The sequence below is a fragment of the Meriones unguiculatus genome, chromosome 20 (genome assembly GCF_030254825.1).
Source record: "Meriones unguiculatus strain TT.TT164.6M chromosome 20, Bangor_MerUng_6.1, whole genome shotgun sequence".
Classification (NCBI taxonomy): Eukaryota; Metazoa; Chordata; class Mammalia; order Rodentia; family Muridae; genus Meriones; species Meriones unguiculatus.
In genome coordinates, this window is record NC_083367.1 from 65944599 (window position 1) to 65969490 (window position 24892).

Consider the following 24892-nt stretch of genomic DNA (forward strand, 5'->3'; position numbering starts at 1 on the left):
TCACATGGTTAGAGAGGAGGAGGGGCCCGTACATCAATAGTTTCACTAGATTGAATAGGCTTATTACAAGCACTTTTGAGGGAGTTTGAATCGGCGACTGGAAGCCAGCAGGTGCAAGTTCCAAGAAGTCACTGAGTGGCTGCAAAGTGTTTGCTGAGGCACCTGAACACGGCCAGCATGCAGGCTGAATGTAGCTTCCGCTAAAGGCAGTAGCACTAGGGAGCAGGTACATAGGCAGGTATCCATCCACATGGAGGATGAGCAAGTCAGTAGGGTGGACCAGGGTCTGGCTCAAGTATTAACTGAGCCTGGTTTCCAGGTAACAGCACCACAGAATCACAAACATTTGCTACAGGATCACATACCAAAGCCTCATGTGCGGCTACACAGCTCTCTAAGCTCCGTCATACTTTCTCACTGTGCTTGACAATTCCTTACCACCTATGTCTTTTCCTTCCAGCAGCATCCTGCTGTGAGCCGCACCAAGCACCATGTACTCCTCCTCTATCTTCAAGTCATCTGTGCACAAGGTCATAGTTGTGGAACTCAGGAACGACCTGAGCATCTTCAGAACCTTCACGGACCCCATGAAGCACCTCCATGTGCTGTCAGCAGAGAACTGCCAAACCTGGGGCTCAGGGGTTGCCGTGTGCAACCGGCAACGGTGGAGGTGGGCATGGTTGGCACCGGAAAGATGCCAGGCAGCAGACACAGGTATGACGCCCGAGCCCTCTTCCTTCCCTTTTCTACTGGTGACCCATGACTGCCCACCCACCCTACCCAACCGTAAGTGAAGTGTTTTGATTTAGTGAAGTTTTGTGCTTACATGCATGTGTGTGTGCATGTATGTGCATTGTTTTGTTAAGTGGGGGCTGGGCAGATAAGAACAATAGCTCGGGAAGCTGCCTTCTGGGGAGAACGAAAAATAAGAAAGCCAAGAACTTCCAAGTCTTCTTAGTCCATCCCACCTGATGTCCCTCTCCTTTGGAAGCTATGGTCATATTCTAGTTTGCTCAGTACAGCATAGGATGCTTTTGGAGTATGGAAAGAATTAATTCACTCTTCTGATGAGGATTAGAATATATTATGCAAATATTGAGAGGAGACAAAATAAACTCGTCTATAACGTACAATGGAATGGCTTTGGTTACTGCGTGGGTTATGCAGCAACAATCGCCAGTCTGGTTAGAGCAAGTCCATCACACACAGCCAGCTGCTCACTCTCAGCCACTCTCCACCCTCCTGACTCCACATCCTGGTGGCCAGTAATTCTCTTCTGTCTCTACAGGTTACTCATAGGTATGTATGTAAGTATTATGTACATATGCATGCATGAATGTATGTATGTACACCATCTAAGATAATGTCTTTTGTTATCAATGTATGCCCTCAGGAAAACGTTCCTGAGGCCCACTCATACTGCAGTACACACCAGAATTTTGTTTGCTTCACAGAGTATGGATATATCCAGATTTATTTGTCTATTCATCAACTTACAGGCAATTGGGTTGTTTCCACTTCCTGGCTTTTATTAATAATGCTCCTGTAATCAATTAGGTGTAGATGCGGGTTTTCATTTCTTTTGAATATATGTCATACTTTCTGGTGTGATGATGGGTTGTCATGCCCTGTTAACACTTTGAGGGGCTCCTAACACTGACTCCCAAAAGAACTAACTAAATAAAAAAACCATCAAGTGTTGGTGAGAAAATGTATTCTTGGACACAGCCTGTGGGGGTATATACTTGTGCAGCCACGTTAAAACATACATGGGACTTCTCAAGTAGCTTGGGATGATAGGAAGCCTACCCACCAGGACTGGGCCATCCGCCCCCTGCCCCGTGTTTTAATTATAACCGTCCCAGTTGAAGTGCTATCTCACTGGATTATAATTTCCATTTTCTTAGTGAACAGTTACGTTGATCACCAAATGTGGGTTTTGTAGCCATCTATTTACTTTTTTAGAGAAGTTTAAGTTTACATTTGAATGCTTTGTTCATTTTAATTGGTTTACTTTTTTAAATGGGCATGGTTCTACATGCTAGATAAAAATACCATATTATATACATAATTGCAAAATATTTACCCACTCCATGTATTATATTTTCGTTTCCTTGTAATTATTTGTGGTAACATAAGGTTCCAGTTTTGGTGAAAGGTTTTGAGGTATTAACTAAAAAGTGTTCTAACCTAGGTCATGCATGTTTAATCCCACATCTTTTCCAAGACATTTACTTTTTAAATTTAAATACAAAATATATTTTATTATATAGTTATGTGTAAGGAAAGAACCTAGCTTACTTTATTACAATATGGACATCCACTTTTCTCAGTACAACTTATTGAAGACTATTCTTTCCACATTGAAGGATTCTGAGAACTTTTTACAAAATCAGTTAAATGTATAAGCTGGCATATGAAATTCTGTTTCTTTGGCTAATGAATTTGGGGTGTTTTTTTTTTTGCCAGTTGTGAATATTTAAACTCTGCAGTAAATTTTGAAATTGGGACATGTGTCCTTAAACATTGCTTTTCTTTTTCAAGATGGTTTTAACTCTTCTCAAATCCTTAATATTTGACATGAATTTTAAGATCACCTTGTAACTTTCTGCCAAAAACAAACAATGATCATTTCATATAATAATCACTTAAATGGTCAGCACCATGAATTTCTAGCCATTGTTGCTTCATGATCATGGATTTTTAATTAATAGCTGTGAAAAGTCTTTAAAGACATAACATGTTTTTTATTGACCTCATTCTCCCACAATGTATGTAACAATCCTAAGGTACTCTGAGAAATAACCTGACAAATTTTGAATGGATAATTTTTGCTGAAAAGTTATTTATTGCCAACTGTGGAGTTAGGTGATGAACTTGGAAATTAAGGCAACATGCTAAGAGACTATTAGGTTAGTCACTCCAGGGTAGCTTGGTGGAGAAAAAAAAAACACATAATCTATGACTTATAGATGGCCTTAGGCTGGATGGCTGGTTCTATAGTTTGTGAATTTCTTTATCCCCTTGTGAAACCATTTACCCATAGTGATCAAGCACTTGAGCTTAAATATCCATTTTACTTGAAAAGAGGTATTAAAGCTTATGCTCTGGAGAAGAGCTGGCATACAGTATCACACGGTTTACCATTTATCTGGTCTCTCCTACAGCTACTCAGCTCTGCCACTGTAGCAGGAAATGGCCACCGCCTACCATCAACCCATGAGTGTGTTCTAGTCTTTGAAATCTTTAAAGACATCACTTCTTGGCTTTTGTTTTTGTTTTCTATTTTGAAAACTGTTAATACCATGCTTTCTGGGACAGAAGTCAATTGAAAAACACAAGAGGCTATGTCTTTAAAGGTTTGCTTATGACTCAGGTGGGCATACAGATTTGGCCACTATACAGCACCCAACAGGCTCTGTGCTTCTAAGCTGTATCTAGAAGCCAGTGCTGCCCCCACAGATATGTTGATGTGAACACTGTGGACAGGATGCTTCCAATGCTAACCTCCCCTTTATAACCCAGAGCTCGGGGCACATCTCCAGACACTCACCCAATGTGAAGGATGATGGCACCTTGCAGTTATTTGGCAGCCATTCGCTTTGAAGAGAGAGAGTCACAGGAGAAGAGTGGGATTTTTGCAGCCAGAGTTAACGGCCATAACAAACCAAGATTTCTGCATTAGTCTGCTCCATTTGCTAGAACAGTGGCACTCAACCTTCATAATGCTATAACACTTTAATACAGATCCTCAGATTGTGGTAACTCCCAACCAAAAAATTATTTTGTTGCTACTTCATAACTATAATTTTGCTAATGTTATGATTCATAATGTAAATCTCTGATATACAGGATATCTGATGTGTAACGCTCAAAGGAATTACCACCCACATTTGAGAACCTCTGTGCTATAACAAAACATCACTGACCAAGAGGTTTAAATAATATAGACTATTTTCTTATAGTCATATAGACTACAGGTAGAATATTGAACTGTTAGCATGACCTCTCTTCTTGACCTGTAAGTGATCTCTTCTTCTTGCATCTTCATAGGGAATTTCCTCAGCACTTCTCTGAGTCTGTTTCCTGTTCGTACAAACAAGTACATCAGTCATACTGGGTTAGAGCTCACCCAACTTTAACTATGTCTTTAAAAACTGCTTCCAAATAAAATATCATATGGTAGAACTTCAATGTGCACATTTTCGAAAGAATACAATATAGCTCATGAGAGCTTCTCTCAGGATAAACCCAGTAAAACTCATTCTAAAACTGATCCCCTTCCTTTCACGTCACCTGACCCCAAGCTTTGTCTGCTCCCCTTCCCATCAAAGTTCAGCAAAAATTGATAAGCCTCCCAGCTTTTCCCAGGAAGCATGTCATTAACATGTTTAAAAGATAATAGAAAATATCCCCTCAGAACCTAGACCTTGTCAAGAAAGACCTTGTCACTCTGTTGTGTAGACAACAGGCCAAAGAAAGACATCTATTTTCTTAGAAACAGGAGCTAACGTTTACATGAAACTTTACTACCGAGAAATACAAGTATACACATATGCTATACCATTGCTTTGCCCTGGTGGTTTAAGTGAGGAAAAACAGGAAATCTTTAAAGTAAACAACCAGAAGCAGTCAGTGCTGTGATTGACTAAGGCATGGATGCCCCTCAGTACAGTTCAGAAGGTCCTGAACAGTTCAGAAGCTCCTGCCTCCCTGTTTTGAATAAAAGATGTTGTGATATCACTTTGGTGCATTGATTCAAATATTTCAGGAGGAGAGCATTGGCTCCCATGGCTTTAGGCCTGGTACAGAGCTGACTATCATAGGGCTGTATGGAAAGAGGAAGCTAGCTGCCTCCTGTAGTCAGAACCAAAGGATGAGGAAGAGACTGGGGCCCAGAAACCGCTTTCAAAGACAATCCAACCATCTTCCATTCAAGACCACCTCCACCTCCAAAGCTTTCCCTATCCTTTCAAAATAACCTTGCTACCTAGAAACCAAGAGTTCATTTCAACACAGAAGACTGGCTAGAACATTTCATGAAATGTAACTTCCTCAAGGTAAGAAAAGCAGATCTGTTGATAAAACCAATGAGATGAATACTCAGGAAAAGCAAAACTCCAATCAACTTGAGAAAAGCCAGGTTTCCCCCTACCCATTCTTGCCTCTGATGGTTGATGAACACCAGACAGAAGTTCAGAGTACCAACTTATAGGAAGAGGTGATGGAACTGATATAGAAGTACCTACACTCCCCCAAAAGCAGTTTCCAAAATAAAAGCTGACTGGAGATGATCCTAAGACAAGGCTAGAGTGATTTCCCCAGGAAGAAGGTCTGGAGAGCCATGTCTGACGTGCCCAGTAGACACTTTGTAATACACTGCCTTTGTGTGACAGGCACAAGGAAGCCTGATCTGCCTGCAGCATGTTTACAGAATGTTCTGTGGGGGGTGAAGCTTAGGGGAAAAAAATCCTCCCATCAAAATAGTTTGTATTGAAAAGAAATTGACCAATACTTCCCCTGCTGTCCTCTTGAAAAGCTTTTTTAAAAAATTTTCTAAAGGGCATGTTGCTTAAATCACTCCAACCAAGCCTGCACAAAGCCTTCAAAGGCCCTTCTCCAGCCACCCTTGGGAAAGAATGCCAAAACGCATTAGGTTCTGAAGCTCTGAATTGAAAAAATGTGTCTAATTCACATCCCACTGCTTCCTTGACTAAATTCCTTGGCATTACTTCTCATTATATTTCCTCTTGGCAAAATATATATCTGTACCCTTCTTCTTACCCTTCGGATGGCAGTCAAGAGTTATTGTATCTCTCCAATTCATCACTTAGCTAAGACATATACAGCATATTGAGTTATTTCAGCCTCTTTCTTCAGGCTCAAGTCCTTAACCCAATCTCTTTATCTTCGCCAGCATTCTTCTGGGTAAAGATCTCAAAGTTAGGAGGCAGGTTTTAAAAGTCACTTTATTCCATTCACACAAGTGGGATCCAAATCTGTCTGCCCAAGAGATCCACAGAAAGAGCTCCAAATGACCCCTCAGCCTTCGAGAGACTCTGGAGCTTGCAATTCAACCCTTTTTCATTTGAGGAGTGAAATCTGTTTTCTTATTATTTGAGATTTGGCTGGTTTGTTTGTTTGTTTTTCTGTGGAGGAAAAAACAATGTGACTTCCAAGACCTTTTCTATGCTCTGAAGGTCAAATGAAAAGCCTGCCTTTTACGTATATTTCCAATCAAATATTAAGAACAACTTGTAAAGTTTTCAATAAAAATTCCCAAGACCCAGCTGACGTCAGGAAGCAAAAGCACTAAGTATAGAATAAGCAACTACTTCAAGTGACAGGAAAAGGTGTCTGGAAGAAAGACAGAGAAAGTGGTTATAACATTACAGGAATTCAGTGGGACAAGAAGAACAACGTTGAGTATTTTTAGCACAGTAGGATAATTACTGTTAACCAAAATTAATTCTATAATTCAAAATGGTTAGTTGAGAGGATTTTGAATGTTTCCAACAAAAAGAACCAATAAATTCTTGAGTTAATGGGCATATCAAATAACCTGACCTAGTTGATATAGCTGTACATATGTATTGAAATGTCACACCATACTCCATAAATACATATAATTATTATCAGTGAAAATTCTAAGTCTATGGACAGAGCCTGCACTGTGTCTAACATTGAGAAAACAGCAATATGTCTAAGGTTCTAAAATAAACCTACATTTCAAGAATTACTTCTATTGTTTGTTTTTGGATAATGACGAGGCATATTTGGCTGCTGCTGTGATCAGCTCCAGGGAACTGAATTTGTCTCTGGGAGGAACAAGCCTTCCAGAAACGTTGTCCTGTGAGTCTTCGCATGCTCAAGGACAGAAAACTCTAGGCTAATTCGGTGTACTTGTTTCTAGAAGACCTTTCATCAGAAGGATGAAGAAGGACCCCATCAGATGAGTACCAAGAGGGGAAGGACCCTTCCTTTTTCTTAACTGAGAGAAAGTTAAAGGACTCCCAGGAAAGAAATGACATTGCTTCTTGTGTTTACCAATGTCAGCGCAGTATTTAAGACAAGATCAGGAGACCGGGAACGTATTTCCATGGTGAAATATTTGCCTAGCAGGTGCAAAGTCATGGGTTTGGTTTATTCCAAGCATAGAAAAATAAAAAAATAAAAGCGATTAAATTAATGTGTATGTCCCCCTGCCCCTCTTGACCTGATTCCAATTACTAAATATCCTTACATTTTCCTATCCTTCCAGTAATAATGTATTGGTTTACTTTCCGTCACCATGACCAAACACCTGACAAAAGCAACATACGAGAGGAAGGACTTATTTTGTCCTCCAAGCACTAGAGCCCATCTTTGGAGGGGAAGGGGGTGACAGAACTCTCGGGCTACTGTGGCAGGAACATGTGTCATGTGCGTGGCACATGTTACCCACCGAGAAGCAGAGAGGCTGGGTCCAGAGGCCGTCCTGGCCTCACACACCAGCAGCCCATTTCCTCCAGCCATCACCTGTCAACTGAAGCTTCTGCAACTTCCCAAACCTGTGTCACCCTCTGGATAGCAAATGTCCACATGAGGCCTCGAGGGACAGTTCACAGACAATCCCTACCAAACGGCATGTTCACCCTCCTGCCAGATTAGTCCCTTACACGCTAGCTCTGACCTGCTCAAAGAATTCCAGCAGGTCTTTTGCGCCCAGAAGACCAAGTTCCTTATGAGCCATTTTGAGCCACCTTAAGCCTGCCTCTTTCCCTTGGCCTCCCATGGCTTTTTACGGAATCTCTAACACAGACAAAGGTGACCATGACACCTGCTCCTGTGCATTCTGACATTCGCAGTCACTGATAGGCTTTCTGGCTTGCCCTTCACCACTTGCTCCCAAATGAGTCAGTTCTCCAGAGTCTGCACAGGCTCCTCCTTGCGCTCCTCCAAAGGCTGCTCCCAAGGCTGCCTGCCCCTGCTCACAGTATCTTCTAAACCCTCGGGGAAGTGGGTTTTGGTTTTATTGCATTGCTTGAAGTAGTTGCATGACCCCATTTGCACTGTCCTACGATCTTCCCCATTATACTAATCTTCTACACAAGAGACAGTTCCAGGCCTTGAATCATGCAATGCTTGATAAATGTTTATCAAATAGCATATGATAAACACAGTCAGTAAGGGAGGTTATGTAGGAATTTAAGTTCCAAGAGATCAGTGTCCATATATATATATATATATATATATATATATATATATGTGTGTGTGTGTGTTTGTTCACATATATACTTTAAATATATATACATATTATGTTATTTATGCACTATATATACACATATATACACATGTGTATACATGCATATGTACACATATATATATATACTTTTATGTAATATCTATAAGCTTTTTAGAATATTGGCTTTGGGTGTTTGATCCCAATCTTTCTGTGATGACATAACCGAGCCCTTCATCACCCACACACATATTGCTATTAGAAGGGAAAGAAAAGAACTCATAACTCGCCGTCATTGTGCTTCCAAGCTGATAAGCCGTGACAGACACTGCTTGACATCCGTCATAGCCTGCTCCTTGGTGGCATTGCATTCCCTTATATTTCTATCCTGTTCTCTTAATGGTTAGGAGATTGCTGCAAAAATGTCATTATGCTTTATAAGCGGTGAGAAAAATGGAACAATTCAATTTCCAGCAAAGATAACTCTGGTAATCCTCCTTTGCTTGCTAATTCTATAAAAGAGACAGAAAAAATGCAAACACCAAAGTACTGTTTGCTGAAATAATTCCATCCCTCCAATACCTCCACAAGGGCGACAGCCCAGCAGAAGAGATGAGGTGCGCTTCCAGGGGCTAATAATAGGGCCGCCATCCAGGATGGCAATAATTGAGTTTTAATGTCCTGAGCTGTTGCTTGCCATAAATCCACTATATGTAAAACTTGAGCCTCCACTAGCCAAGATTAATGGTTAGCAGTGTATATAATATTTATTAAACTTCTTTTTTATGTTGCTTGGCAATCTGTGCCACCATCAAACAAGTTGAAGTAATTGACATTTAGCACACCAACCTGCTTTTTTGACTGAGAAGCATGACATTCATGTAGATAGTAAACATTTGGCAATTGCTGTAAATGTCTCCAAATTTAACGTCATGACCTTTTCTCAGGTAAATGTTTTTGGATAAAATGTAAATAATGATTCACTGGATGTCAAATACCACAGTATGTCAGATACTGTACAATGTCAAGTTTACTGTCTTGTTGCCCTCCAGAGGCTTAGAGATTGCTTGGCCTGTTGCATCTCTCCATGAGTCTTCTATTAACACTCACTGCTACTTGCTATAATTCCCTACCTCCGCACACATACAATATTTCTGATTAAGAAATGTGGTTTGGTTTCCTTGTATAATTAAATGGAACTTGGCATTTTAAAAATCCATACTCCAGCATGGAAAAACTATTTCTGTTTCAGAGGTCTCTGAGCGCCACGGTACAAAACATCCCCCAGAATCTGTGGAAAGTGGGACAAACAGATTCAAAGGGTCCATCCTTCCACTTCCATCATCTCTGGCTCTTTCTCAAACACACAATAAAGGCTAATGTTATCAAAAGCATAAGAGAAGTGCATCTAATCATGCTACCTTGTAGATCTCCACTGCACTCATCAACATGGAAGGGATCTACCCAGTAAACAGCACAATCAGCCCTTTTAACCCCATGACTGTCTTTAAATATGTCTCTCCCAAAAAGAGTTAGATTGTCCACAAATGTGCCCTTAGTATACACCCGAGTTCAGGGCATTTTGCCATGCACCTTGCACTGATTTAGTTTCTATTGCTATTATAATTGGTGTTGTTTGGTTCCAAGGGAAGAAAAGGTGATTGGTGATTGGTGGGGAGAGGTAGTTTGTTTGTTGAATAGAGATTTCACAGTGTAGCTCAGGTTAACTTTGAACCCCAAATCCTCCTGCCCTGCCTTCTCAGTGCTGGCAGTGCAAGTATGCATAACTGGCTCATTCCTTTAGTTTAAAAATCACCCTAAACTGAGTATTTGAAAACTGTTAACATTTTTGATAAGAGCATTATAATGTTGCAACGGAAATAAATACACACTGACACATGGTCTTAGGTTTCTATTGCTGTGAATAGATGCCATGACCATAGCAACTCTGATAAGGAAACACTTAATTGAGGCTGATTTACAGTTCAGAAGTTTAGTCCATTATCATCATGGTGGGAAGCATGGTGGCACACAGGCAGAACTAGAGTTGGAAGGGTAGAGTTGGAAGTTCTGTATCTGGATCGCCAGGCATCAGGAAGAGAGAGTGACATTGGGCCTGGCTTGAGCACCTAAGACCTCAAAGCCTGTACTCTGAGCGGCACATTTCCTCCAATAAGGCCACACTCACTGCAACAAGGCCACTCCTCCTAATGGTGCCACTTCCTGTGAGTCTCTGGGGACCATTTTCATTCAGAGCACCACACATGCTAAACAGTAAGTCTAAACGTATCTAAAATTGTTTTTGAGGTTCAAAGACTCAGTCAGATTCCTAAAGGGGCTTTCAATACAGAAGTCAGGTGATTAACCACAAAATAAAAGCCTGGAGATCTCTGGTAGACTGCTCTTCACTCTTCCCTTTGCCTCGCTCTGGACAGTGTGACGTGCCTCTGAGGAAAGTATGCAGACCCTTTTCACATAGTGCTACCATGCTGGGGAAACAGCATTGAATGCACATTCTTCTGGTGTCCATGGCACCAAATCACCGATATAGCTATTTTGTTCTTGGAGATGAATTTTTTTCTACACCTTCACTTTAGAAATGGAGAATCTTAGTCCCAAAACATTTACAACCTGTTCAAAGTTACATACTCCCATGGCTGAGTAAAGTCGTAGCTCTTCACTTCTTCAACTTTCCTGCTTTCCTATACTCAACAGAGGAGTCACTCTCCTGTCCTCTTAATATCGTATCTCATACCAAGGTCTCAAAAAGCATCTGCTCCTCATGCAGTCATCAGGATCTGCACATCTGAATGCGCTCTTTGATATCTCTCAGGAGGACTGTTGGATGGTGTTCATAATAATGATGATAATCATTCAACCTCCTTTATAATGCCGATTACCTTCCAGACACAGTTACATACATTAACACATTTAATCCTCACAACAGCCCTAAGAGTTAAGTTATTATCTACAATAACACATTTAATCCTCACAACAACCCTAAGAGTTAAGTTACTATCTACACATTGAAGGTAAATTAAAAAAAAAAAAAAAAAAAAAAAAAAAAAGGTAAGGCCCAGAGAAAAGGATCAGCTCTTAAATAAAATGTTCTTTGAGTTAATGAGTCAGTGTACCCTGCAGAGAAATCAGCACACATACTTTGATGTCTTAAAATTCCCATGGTGCACTCTTAAGTGAAACCATGCTTTTAGACGTGTTTGAAAATATATACACATGTGTGTTCATATGTGTACATGTTGCTTTTGTCTGCTTTCCTTTACAGACTCTGACTTGCAAGGTCTTTCCCTTGATCTATCAAGTCAGAATATTGCTGACTAGAGTCTGCCCCTCTGGATTCATACGTAGATTATTCTGATGAATATTGTACTGTTGGCTGAGATTGCCTGTCCTCTACTGATGGATTCTGGAAGACAGGGGAAATCCTTACCTTTAACTGTGTATTCTCTTCTGGAGCCCACCAGACTCCAACAGCTTGCTCCAAACCCACAGTCTTATAGGTGGTCTTGGTGAATTTTGATAAATCACAAAACAAACTAAACTACTGAGTATGAATGTGAGAGAGATTTATAGAGACAGGAAGGTGGGGAGAAACAGCAGGGAGGAGGTAGGTGACAGTGTTCAGGGTATAAGGTATATCTATGTGAAATTGGAAACATAATACAATATGAATAATTAAAAATAAAAATTATTGACACTCCTTATGCAACTGGATTTGGCAAGAAAAGTGTCCTAAATAGCTTACAAGATTGGAGAACTAAATTATAAAGTGATAATTTTAAAATCCTCAAGGCATATTTAGATGACTAAAAATGGAACAGAAACATTTCATGACAAATGCAAAGAAATTATACCTGAACAGAACGGAAGCAGAAGCTTGCAGCCCTTGTGAGCAGTGGGTGTCCATGTGCGCCCTTGTGTCACCATCTGCCAGAAAAAGAGTCATGGTTGAGAACTTTAATTGTCAACTCCTGATTTAGACCATTGAACCCCAATGCCCTTTCAGGCTAGAGTAAATTTTCAAGTCAATTCACTTGAAGGAGTTCATTGGTGACCTTTGAGAAATCAATTGCATGGTATCCCAGGAAAAAAAAATGATCTAACTTCCCTATAAATTGATGATCTGAAAAAAAAAATGTGTCTTATCCCTATCAAACATACTGGAGAACACATTCCTGCTCAAAGTTGAATGGTGGCCTGTTATGTCCTAATGGGACTCTTTGAATCTTTATTTTAAAATGAGTTGAAGACATGACTACTGAGAACCAAACCTTTGCACAAATACTTAGTAATTTTTAAAGCTTTCTTTTGCTTTACTCCTTGTTTTGATTTCTTGAATAAAAATTGGAGTAATTGTTAAATTGTAATCTTCATTTTTTAAGCAACACATTTCCTTTTTCTGTTAAAGTGAAAGTAGTTTACATACAAACAAAAACTTTAGAGTTAGTCATGCAAAAAAATGCCCATAAAGTATACACGGGAGCAACTAACGAGGATTATCACAACTGACCAGTGAGTCTGCCTTTCAGGTGTCAGTGCTCTCCGTGTTAGAACCCACAAACACTGAACATCGAGATTCAAGACCCAGTGACTGAAACTGGACATGCCCAGATAACCTGTAACTCCCCTCTTTAGAAATTACATCCCAAGCAGACCCACTCCACCAAAGTCCACAGTGACTCCAGCACAATTAAGCAAACAGCAGCAGCTCTTTCAGATCACTTGTTGATTAACCATGACTGCCAGTTTCCAGGTTTGGTGGCATTTACCAACTGTCCTAGTTACCAAAGAAACTCATAAAAGAAAGCATTTCATTTGGGACTCTTGGTTCCAGAGAGTTAACATCCATAACCATGACGGCAGAGGGCATGGCCACAAGCACACAGTCATGGCACTAGAGCAGTAGCTGAGAGATCACATCTTAAGACACAACCATAAGGCAGAGAGAACTGAAAATGGGCGGGGCTGGGAAACATCAAGGTGCAGTCTCAGTGACGCACCTCCTTCGACAAAGCCACACCTCTTAATCCTTCCAAAACAGTTCCACCATCCAGGGACCAAGTATTCAAATACAGGATCCTATGGGGGTCATTTTTACTTAAGCCACCACACTAACTTAATAGATCCACCAATGAGGTAAACAACCTGGTTTAGAGGTTAGACCAAAAAATACCAAGAGTCCTGGTTTGGTGAGATCAGCATATACTTGGGGGAAACTGAGAACTGACCACAGGTCGCGACAGAGAAGTTAGTGTCCCAAGTTTCTTGTCCTTTTGACAAGCACTTGCAGTATTTTGTGGATTACCCTCGGACTTTGTAAACAGCCACTCAAGCCCCATCTCCTGTCTGCAGAGCCAGCAGTTAAACACAGCTTCTCTGGGCAGTTTATATAAATAAGTTATGGACAATATATTGCAAGCTTCTACCACCTAATAACATCATGTATTTTTTATGGATTGTTAGAATTCACGGGTTGGAGGCATATCCATTGAGATGGATAATGGCTGTGTGCTTTTATTTTATGCACTTAGCCCTTCTTATTGAGAACTGCATTAATCTTGTGTTTTACAATGGTAAATGCCAAAGAAGGTATCTATTTCTCTATGCTGAAAAAAAAATTCTGTTTTGGCTTATACTGTAATTGTTCCTTTTGCTTATCTTCTGCTTAGACATTTTTATTAGTATAATTGTTTTTTGGAAGCATAAACCAAGCTCTAGAATCTAAGAAACAGAAGTTCTCATGGAGAAGATTTATGATCTAATATGAAATTTTCTTGCACTTTGAAACTCAGTCTCCAAAGTCAAGAAGAACTTAATGTCAGAACGTTTTAAATCATTTTTTAGAAAAGATCTAATACAAGTGCTTAGAGACACCACACTTCCTATAAATGGAGTTGAATTTCAGATTAATATGCATGGGTGTCAGGCATTACTGGGTGATTTAGCCATCATTAGCTTCCAATTGTTACGCAGATTAAATAGCTATTTTGTTCTAAATGCAAGCACAAGAGCACAACACAGACTTATTATTTAATTGTTTTAAATAGACTATAGCTTTGAATATTTCTAGTAAGATAGATTTTTTTAACCCCTCTGCAAAAAACCACTCTGCCAATATATGAAAAAAAAACTAGACACCATTACACTATAGAAGAGGGATTCAGCAAACAAGAGGTTTGAGGTTTTGCATTTTCAAATCTGTAGCATGTTCCACGCTTATAAAATATGAGAGGTGGAGAGGACCCTAGGAGTAACGTAGCTCAGCCTTGTATTTTACATGGGGCGGTCCGAACAGGCAAAGGAGGGAAAGAGTGAGTGAGAATGCAAAAATTGGGTTTTCTGCTATGATGCTCTTTTCTCCCAGTCTGCATCTTATCCTTATGTTCATGGAAACCAAAAAAGTCCTGTGCTCAGTAACCAGGGGCATCTGTAGGTGCATTCCAAGGAGCTCAAAACCAAATATAGTTCCAAATTCTATGTGTACAATATGCTTGTTTTCCTCTGACCCCTATAGATTTATTGTGTGGTAGCAGACTTAATCTCTTCTTCTGTGTTTTACAGTCTGGTACCCCTTCTGCCTCACAATATTTGTACATTGGGACATTGGTTACTTGAGCACAAGCACAGTGATTGATCAACAGTCAAAGAAGTAAGTGATAGATGGATAACATACAGCGTGTGCACACTGGCCAGAGGACTTATTCACACACTGGGTAGCACAAAGTTGGACAGTGTTTTTATTATGATATACAGAGCAGCATATAGCTTCATACATATAAATTATTTCTTTTTTGAAAATTCTAATTAGTACTTTTGGACTATGGTTGACTGTAGGTAACTGAGACCTCAGAAAGCAAAGCCATGTGTATGTGAGGGAAGATAGTTACATATGGAATTATTTTACATCTGTCAATGATAACTTGAATGATCATCATAAGAAAATCCATCATGAATATGTTTAATGAAACCAGCTGAAACTCAGATTGCCTTGTTGTGATGAAGATATTAGCTATTTTCTTTTTTAGAGCTTCTCTTTCCTCAAAATTGTCCTTGATGGTGATGTTTTTGGTTGCTTGTCTTCTGTTTTCACTTAAGGTAAAACTTGTGAATGCTTTGCTAAATCTGATTTAGAGCTGTTCTGTCTTCAACTATGCATATAACAACTCAGATTTGAAAGGTCTTGTTCGAATACCCTGAATCAATTGATTTCGATGTCTTATGTAAATGAATCAATGGATATCTAAATGCCAACTCACAACAGAGAGGAAAAGATGATAAATCCTTAATGAATGCAACCCTTATTAACAGTCTATGGCCCCAATGAGAACTCTTTTTGTAATTTAAAGCAGCATTGTAATCAGCCCACTTTCCATAAGCAGCTACTGTAATGACACCAAGCTTGCAGTTTGTCATACAGTGACAGCACAAGTACATATATCGCTGTTTACTTTTAAGAAGTCAAATATAGTAATAACAATAAGGGCTATATTTATGAATGCTCAGGAATGTTTACTTTAATGTGTATAATAGCACACATTAAAACATTAAGTAAGAAGTAAATATAGTAGACAGTGAAATCCTGCATCCAGATTTAAAAAAAAAAAAAGAAAAGAAAAGCATTCTTAGACAATTTGCAATTCTTGCCCTGCTACCTCTATCATTTATACAGTTGTGTCCTGGTTTTGTCAGAGTGACAAATGACACCACAGTGTACACTGTGGAGACAGTCACACCTATGCATGTAGAAGAATCTCTTGTTATCAACATAAGCAAATACAAAATTGATCAGTATGTGGGCGCCATCTGGAAACGCTGTAGAGCTCTATGAAATAGTATGACATGTCAAAGAATGACTTAGTTATGCAACGCTGCTGCTTTAAGTGAAGTTTCCAATACTCCCCATCGCAGCCTGAAGTATTGATAATGAGCTGATTCGCGGAGAGTGATGACAGTAACCTTTTACCTTTGCTATATCGTCAAAGGTCACTTGGTTTTATGGACTTTTATAGGCACTCATTTGAAGTAATTGTGTACTATATTTCAGTGAAATCGGATGTATAATGTCAGAAGAAGAAAGGATGCCCCAGTCTCTTTTGCCCTATGTCTTCTAGACTAAAGGTCAGTATGATGTGAACTTCACATGAGCAGCATACTCAAAGACTTACATCTTGAATGACAGAAAACTGTAATAAATATGGCTAGTGGTCCTCACGTTGGCCTTACAGCACCATGTGCTTTCTTCCATCAAACTGCTCTGAGATTGTCCGTTTACCAGTCTGGACCCTCCACTGTAAGGAGCAGCTTGAGACAGTGGTGGTGACTTATTTCTTATAATTCCTCCATGTTGCTATTCAGCTTTCCAAGCGGGCGCCTTGAGCATAGGAGGCACCTTATTCCATTTGTGGATTAAGGGTTGGGCTAAGAGGGCAGATGCAAGGTGGAAGGAAGGAAAAGCAAAGAAGGAAGACAAGAAAAAATTCTTCCCTGTCACCCCTTCTTAATTTTTTAACCACTTTTATTACTTTTAAGATATGTGTGTATTTGTGTGTGGCAGTGGTTCTCAGCCTTACTAATGCTGCAGCCTGTTAATACAGTACTTCATGTTGTAGTGACCCCCAACCATAAAATTATTTTCTTGATACTTCATAACTATAATTTTGCCACTGTTATGAATCGTGTTGTAAATATTTGTGTTTTCAATGGTCTTAGGTGGACCTCCCCCGACCCCAGCCGCCCCCTCAAAAAAGCCTTTTGACACGCCCCTCCAAGGGGGGGTTCCGAATCCCTGGTATGTGAGTGCAATGCCTGCAGAGTCCAGAGGAGAGAAACAGATGCCCTGGAACTGGAGTTGTACTAGCTATGAGCTCCCTAACCTGGGTTATGGGAACAGTATTCAGGTGTTCTCCAAGAGCACTGCATATTCTTAATCGCAGAGATACCCCTCTGTCCCCCACAACCTCCTGACAAATGAGGCCACCCTATCTCTGCAGTACTAGCCGTGGTGCCCATGGGAGGGAAGCAGTGACATCTAGATGCTGCCTGTGTTCACTCACATAGTGATGGCATCACGAGGAGGTGTCGGCGCAGTGTCCCGCTGCTAGGAAATTTAGACAAAGTCCCTCTGCTTACTGTACAGTTGGAGTTCTGAAGCATGAGACCATCCACATCGCTCTTTAATAATGTCAAAATACTGAAGTAATGTTCACAAAGTGCCTGGTGTGGCTCCGATACTGTGCTATGAGCCAAACGCAAAAGAAGCTCACAGCCATTCATTCATCCAGCATTTACTGGGGATTTAGGAATTTGCCAGATGTGCTGAATTCATTCCCTCCCTTGAGACAACTGCATTGTTTCTGCAAAGCCAAAGCATGCAAGTATGAAAAACACAGTGAGAACAGGAGACAAATAGAGACATTTTGTTCTCAAGGTAATGGTACCCGAATCTGACGTGCGCCTCTGACTGGTCAGGTGCTGGGCACTGTGTGTGCATTATTTCATTTAATGTTCACTAAGCTTTATGCTTACTGAGATCCCCACCCCCATGTTACAGCTGAGGAAAGCTTAGCTCAGGACAGTTAATTAGCTCCCTGTCTTCATTCATTTACATTGCTCAAACAAAACATCATTACCTAATAATTTATGGGCAATAGTGATATATTTCTTACTCTTCTGCAAGCTGGAAGTTTAAAGCAGGGCCCCAAAAGATTCCACATTTGCTGAGAGCCTTCTTTGCATGGACTGTCTTCTCTCTAACTTCCCATTGTTGGCAGGCCCAAGGGAGCTCTCTAGGGTTTCTCTTCTAAGGGCCCTAATCCCGCTCGTGAAATCTCTCATGAAGCTCAGTTCCCTGAGCTGAACAATGCTGAAAGATCATACCTTTTAATAACATCACTGGGGTTGGGGACAGGATTTCAACATAAGAACTCAGGATAGGTGCATGGTTATTCAGACCAAAGAATTGCCAAGTCATCAGCTGATGCTGCCAACCAATAATCTTCCTACCTCTCGAACCCATCCACTCAAACCTCTCTTCTATTACTGATGGTTACCTGCCTAAATTTTTAGAGGTAGACAATACAATATCAAAAATAAGGACTCCGTGTTGCCTAAAATTATAGGAGAAATTTCATGAAAGAGAGAGTAATCTAGACCTTCAGTGTTCACAATTTGAATAGATGAAAGTAACAATATGAAGCCGGAAGCATAGACTTCTTAAAGCACCAGTGAAACATTTCATAAAGTGGTATCTGGGATCACTTAATTTAATAACTGGCCAATAAATCTGCGAAGGCTAATGGATAGGACCAGAACGGCAACCTGCTTCTCACGACCTCCGGCTCCTTCCTCTTTCATCCCCACCTACTTTATGACACTAAGCTCCATTGCTTTGCCATTTGAATTGGTTCTCACCCCACACACACACATCCCTACTATTCCAACCTCAATTTAAGGCCTTATAATTTCTTCCTGGGGTTAGTACTCCAAGGCCAACATGCCTGTAACCTCATGCAAGTTCATGTGTCTCGCTAAACTACAATTTTCCTAGGCAACAACATAAGCATGGTAATAAAAGAGTCTAATGGAACAGTGTGAGCATAAATGACACAGTACATGTGAAACAGATGACTCAGTGCCCGGCAAATAAGACAGACCTGGAGGAGAAGTGTTTCTTCTTCCGTCTTCTTAGGCTAAGTGTCTGGGCTCTGTGAATTAAACTGATATTTTAGAGATTTGCTGGTAGAGAAAAGAGAGACATGTCATATATAGCTATACTTTTAGGACTTTTCTTATGTCTACACTCTTAGTTTCCTTTGGTTCAAAATAAGGTGTCTGCCAATATGGTAAATTTGGAGACAGCATCTAGCTCCCTTCACACTGTATGTTTGCTTTGCCTTAGTCTTAGCTGTCCTCTTATGATCCTCTCCCCAGAATGCTCAGGAACCCATAGGTATGACGGAGAATGCCAGCAGAGAGCATGAAACATTAAAAGACAAAGGACTCCAGGTACTCATGGCCCAGCATTTAAGAAATAGAAAAAATAAATAAAAGAGGACATGAAGGAACCTGGGAAGAACAAGCATCAGAGGTTACTAAAAAGAAGTTACAAACGGAAGCTGTAATTTAACCAAAAATACAGAAGCAAAGGAGTGGTCAACAGGACAGTTGTCAGTTCAGTGCTGCCAGCGATGTGTATTGCCGCAGGGGAAAAATCCAACAGCCGTAGCTTTAAAAGAAGATGAAGGAGGAAAGCGTGGGCAACAAGCTACTCCTTAGATATTTTCAGTAAGTCAAAGTTTTCATGCAGACAGGAGATGGAATTTCTTTTAAAGAAGCTTTCTTTGCTAGGGATTTTCAACCATGATCACTTTTAGAGTTATTTTTACCATGTTTGAAAAACTAATGATAGCCAGAGAAAATAGCAAAAACTCCGATCTAATTAATTTTGAGATTCAATCGACATCTGTTCAGGGACTTTTGCTCTTGTTTTAAATTTCAAACATGACTCAGACTTGCAGCCATGCTTAAAGACCTGTCCACTGTTTTGGAAGGGAGATTAAGGAGTTTTCCTGGCTGCATCATAGATGAAACATGGCTTTCCAATCAATACCCAGACCAAGAAAAAGTTCTCAGCTGTGGTACTTTGACAAAGAGAGATTAACAAGAGGAAAACAAACACCTTTTATTAACATGTAAATTTCATATATACCTGGGGGAAACTCGGAGAATAAGCAACTCAAAAGCACAGCTGAAAACTCTGGGCTTGTGGAGCATTTCCAACAAAGAACAATACATGGCTGAGGGCGATGATTCAAGGGGGTAAAGTGCTTGCAATGGAAGTATGAGGACCTGAGTTCAAATTCCCGGAACCCACATACACCCTTTCACAGTAGCTCATGACCATAATCCTAATGCTCCTTTGGGAAGATGGGAGGCAGAAACAGGAGAGGGTCCAGAGACTCAGGAGCCAGTCAGTAGACAATATGCAGCAACAAAGAGACCCTTACCCCCAAACTATCTTAATACAGCCAGCCTAATGAGCTAAGTACTAGACTTAGCCTCTCATGAGGCTCTGGGAACATTTACAAGGGATATGCCTTAGTCAAAGTAGAACAAAGGTTAACTAATGTTAGCCAGCAGGGCAGGGCAGAGCCAGTCTTCCCAGGAAAATAAGCTATTGGCTCTGTCACTGTGCACCTAACTTGGCTGCTCTCTATTTGTAAATGATCAGTCACTTCCCACTGACCCGCCCACGGAATTATTGTGACTGGGAATATTGATTAATCCTCATTGCTCTACAAACAAAAGAGAAATATACATAAAATTTAAGAGTAAATAATGACTGTGCTTGGTGGTGCAAGCCTACAATCCCAACTCTAGCAAGGCCAAAGCAGTAAAGATCATGAGTTCAAAGTAAGCCTGGGTTATATTCATTCAAGATGCTATCTCATGAAGAGTAGATAAGAAACTATTACACTTTCAAGGAAACTCTCATGGGTAATATTCTGTGAACTTCCAAATTTGTTTGTATATCATTGATTTGGTTAACTAAACACTGAAAAGTTTCAAGTCACAGATTCAGCATAATTCAGAAAAAGCCTTTGACAGATAATTAATTTTGCTTAAGCTAACCCTGAACCTGAATGGCACTTCTGTCCTACCTTCCTAAATGGCCCTAAACTGAATAGATACAATGACATAAACCCAAATAATGATTTAGGAGGGCAATTACGAAAAGTTTACATTTTTCTCCTAAATTAGCTGCACATTAAAGAGTTTTAAATTTGCAGATAAGTGAAAGTTTATTAATTATTCACGGCAGGTGAGCCATGGAGCGTCATCAAATGCAGCGAGTTGTAACTCATCATCACTCAAATCCAGTTATAAACAGGCACTTTCGTGCAGTACATGCTTTCGAGCATACATGCATGCGTGCACACACACACATGAACACACACACACACATGAACACACACACACACATGAACACACACACACACACACACACACACACACAGTGCTTGTCCTTACGAAGTAGACACAGATATGTCACCACGGATGTTCATGTACACAACAAATGCTCGCTGACACTGTAGCATTGAAGAACTGAGATCCATCACAGCATCGAAGGGTGCCCTGATGGTCACAGCAGGAGAGGATGAAAATAAACAAATGGATACTTTTTTAATTTGTAAGTGACAAGATGAAGAATATTGTGGATTTTCCCCACCAGACCGTAACAATATTAAGGTAAATCAAATTTTGCACCTCATTTATTTAACAATGTCGCTTTTTGGTTGCTGAAGGCTTGCTTATTTATTTATTTATTTATTTATTTATTTATTTATTTATTTACTGGATCTCAGAATACAAGGCTGCACAAATAGCCCAGAATTTATTTTTGAAAAGAAAAAAATAAACAGCTCTTGAACACTTAATTATAATTGGCTAGGCTTCTTTTCTTTATTAAGTGATCATTTATGAAAGACTACTTCACAATCATCTAAAAACACTTTGGTAAGACTGAAACAAGCAAAGGAAGATGTAATCACAATGTCATGCAATCAGAATTCTTAATTAACATGCAATCACAAATGAAGAAAACAGTCTCATAGCGTTTGTACCCAAAGCCAACAATGGGACTCTGTTTAAAAGGAGATAGACCCTTTGTGAATGTTTTTAGATGGTTGCAGCATTAAAAGAAAACGTTATTTCCCCAGTCGTTCTTCTAGTCGAAACAGAAAACTACAAGCCTGGCGTAGATTGAGTAGAGCAGGACTATGGTTGTCAAGCCAGCTCAGCCGCACTGAAGCTTCCCATCTTCTGCTTTGAGATGGAGAGGCATGGGCACTTCAGAGCCACACGTCTCCATGACAACCGCCTATTTTACATCCTCCATCCATCCACACATCCCTTTCTTCTATGGAGCTTGGGACTGGTATGTAAGTTACGGTCAAAAAGAAAGGATCTCTTCCTTGGAAGTTCTGGCTTCCTTTTCTTCTATTTAAGCACTTGTAAGAACCCTATCTGTTGCAGTTTAGATCACAAATGGGCCACAAAGGCTCATGTTTCAAAGCTTAGTTCCTGGAAGAACAGTGGAAGGGCGGATTTTGGAGAATTACTGGATCACGCGTGCTCTGGCATAATAATCTCATCAATCCACGAACAAATTCCTGACCTAATAGGCTGTTGTGAGGTGGTGGGAACTTTGGCGAATAAAGCTACCTCACAGGAAAGAAGTCTTTAGAGATGTGTTTGTTCTGATGATGAAGAGAGAAATATGTCCATGCATACACACACACACGTATGCATGCACATATATATATGTATATATATATATGCACATTTCTATCTTTACCTCTATTTCTCCCCCACTTCCTGTCATGATGTTCTTGTTTTTTCCATTGGCCCAAAAATAATGGAGCAAGACGTGATTGTGTCCCAGACCTCTGAAACCATGAATGAAAATAAATGTTGTTGCCTTTAAGTAGATTTTCTCAAGAATCTGGTCATTAAAACAGAAAAATGACCAACGCAACATCAAAATACTGTTTTCATGAGTCACTGAAGCTGCTGGGGGAACACCTCATTTGGTCCACCATATCAATAGCTAAACAAAGGTCCAGGGAGGAATTTGATGAGGAGTCGGAACATACTATAAAGATGAAAACTGGCAACAGAGCTCCCAGTGAAGGACTTTTTAGGTATGCTCCTAGGAAATGCACTTTTACAAGCCCCTTGGGTACATGTATGGCAATTTTTTTTTATGGTGGGTACCCATCAGAATTGCTAGTCTTCAGCATGTATCCATACTTCCAACGAACTACACACTACTGAATAGATTTCCAGAATGGTAATAACAAATGACAGTTCCCAGACAGTTGTAAGCTTCTACTATTAGTCACAATTTTAAGTCTGATAATAAAATGAAAGGGGGGAGGCACACTTTCCCCTTCAACTAGAATTTTTCTTATTGTTAATTCAGTTAATCTTCTTTGATCCCTGCGTGATGTGGTTCTTTCTTAGAGTTGTCTGGTTTCGCTTGTCTAGTTTTCTAGACATATAAAGTACTCTTTGTGTCTTTCTTGTGGGTTTCTAGAATTTTCTTCAATTCATCTGATATAGAAGATGCTTGGCCTATAAACCTGCAGCTACACTGCAAGCCTGCCAAGCTGAAGAACTGCCCAGAAAGCAATTAACAGTGACGCTAATGTTCCATCTGCTTAAAACAGATCAGGGACTGTGAAAAAAAAGGCATTTCATTGAAGAAAAATATCTAATCATCAAAAATTTATATATTATGGATAAATTGGAAAAAAAAACTTTACAAAGGGAAAAAATTAAATCTGCTGCACTGAAAAATGCCAGATCTAGCAACAATATTAGCTTTGGAAAATTGTTTTAAAACAGCAAACAAAATAGAAAATATAAAAAGAAAATGTTTTAAAGTAACTTTATTTATTGTGGAATAGCTTAGAATGTGAGTTCCATTTTAAGTAGCATGATTGATAATTGGACAACAAACAACACTGATAGTTAAACAAGAAAATGTAATTTGGTTCATAAACCTCTTGATCTAATAAAAGTTTCAAAACTTTTTCAAAAGATGGAAAGATTTCCCAGTGGTTAGAGTCCACACTGCCCTTGGAGAGGACTTGAATTTGGTTCCCCAAATTCCACTTCAGTGCCTGTAACAACAGCCCCATGAAATCTGACATCTTCTTCTGGGCTCTGTGCCACCTTTACTCACATACATAACACACACACACACACACACAATTTCATGTGACCCCTTTACTCACGTGCATAACCCCTCCATACACACACATACATAAAATTTTCAAATTTTTTTAAATTTAAAAAATTTCCTAAAGAGTAAGAGAATGCTTATCTTATGCCTTTTACACATGTTTAATTTTCCTTTTATATTATTTTAACTACATGTAATTTTGTGTATTATATATAATATACTTTATATATAGTTATACATAAACATAATATCTCTTATATGTTACATGGGGAATTATATATATAACTACATATGAGATAATACATTAACCATATATATTTCCCTTATATTACATGTATTTGTTCTATACCTCTTACACATGTTAGAACAGTCCCTCTTAGTTTTCACATTCCATTTAAATCACATTCTTTGGACATTATCGGTGAATTAGAAGTTATAATTTCAGCATGACCTAAGTCATATAAATCTCCTTTTGATTTATATTTTTTGCACCTTGCTCATGTCAACCTTCCCCCTCCCCCTTGAACAGTAAGATATCACTCCTGTATATTCAACAAATAATTTGATGTGTGCGTGTGTGTGTGTGTGTGTGTGTCTATGTGTGCTTTTTTTTTTTTTTTAGGCATTTAATCCCCACAGAGTTGGTTCTGATGTCATGTGAGGCAGGTATCTAATTATATTTTTCTCACACTAAACGCCATATTTTAGCTTCTGCCTACACACTCATCAGCCCAAGTTACCCTACAAAGTAAGTACTTTGAATTTATTACTTATAATGATTTCAAAGATTGCTTTACAAGAAAAAAAAATACTATTTTAATAATGGTGGGTCCTCCCAGACATGAAAATATTAGCGTTTTTAATGACCACATGTCTTCATTAGTATTCTTCATTAGTTTTGTAAA

General features: G+C 39.5%; 1 long non-coding RNA gene across 1 annotated transcript in view; it reads right to left on the bottom strand.

The window, feature by feature from the left end:
- Window positions 1-24892, bottom strand: part of LOC132649469 (uncharacterized) — a 77014-nt gene that overhangs the window by 27146 nt on the left and 24976 nt on the right. Inside the window, exon 2 of the long non-coding RNA XR_009587914.1 lies at window positions 12094-12166. This is a non-coding gene — a long non-coding RNA (uncharacterized LOC132649469). The remainder of the gene's footprint in view (window positions 1-12093; window positions 12167-24892) is intronic.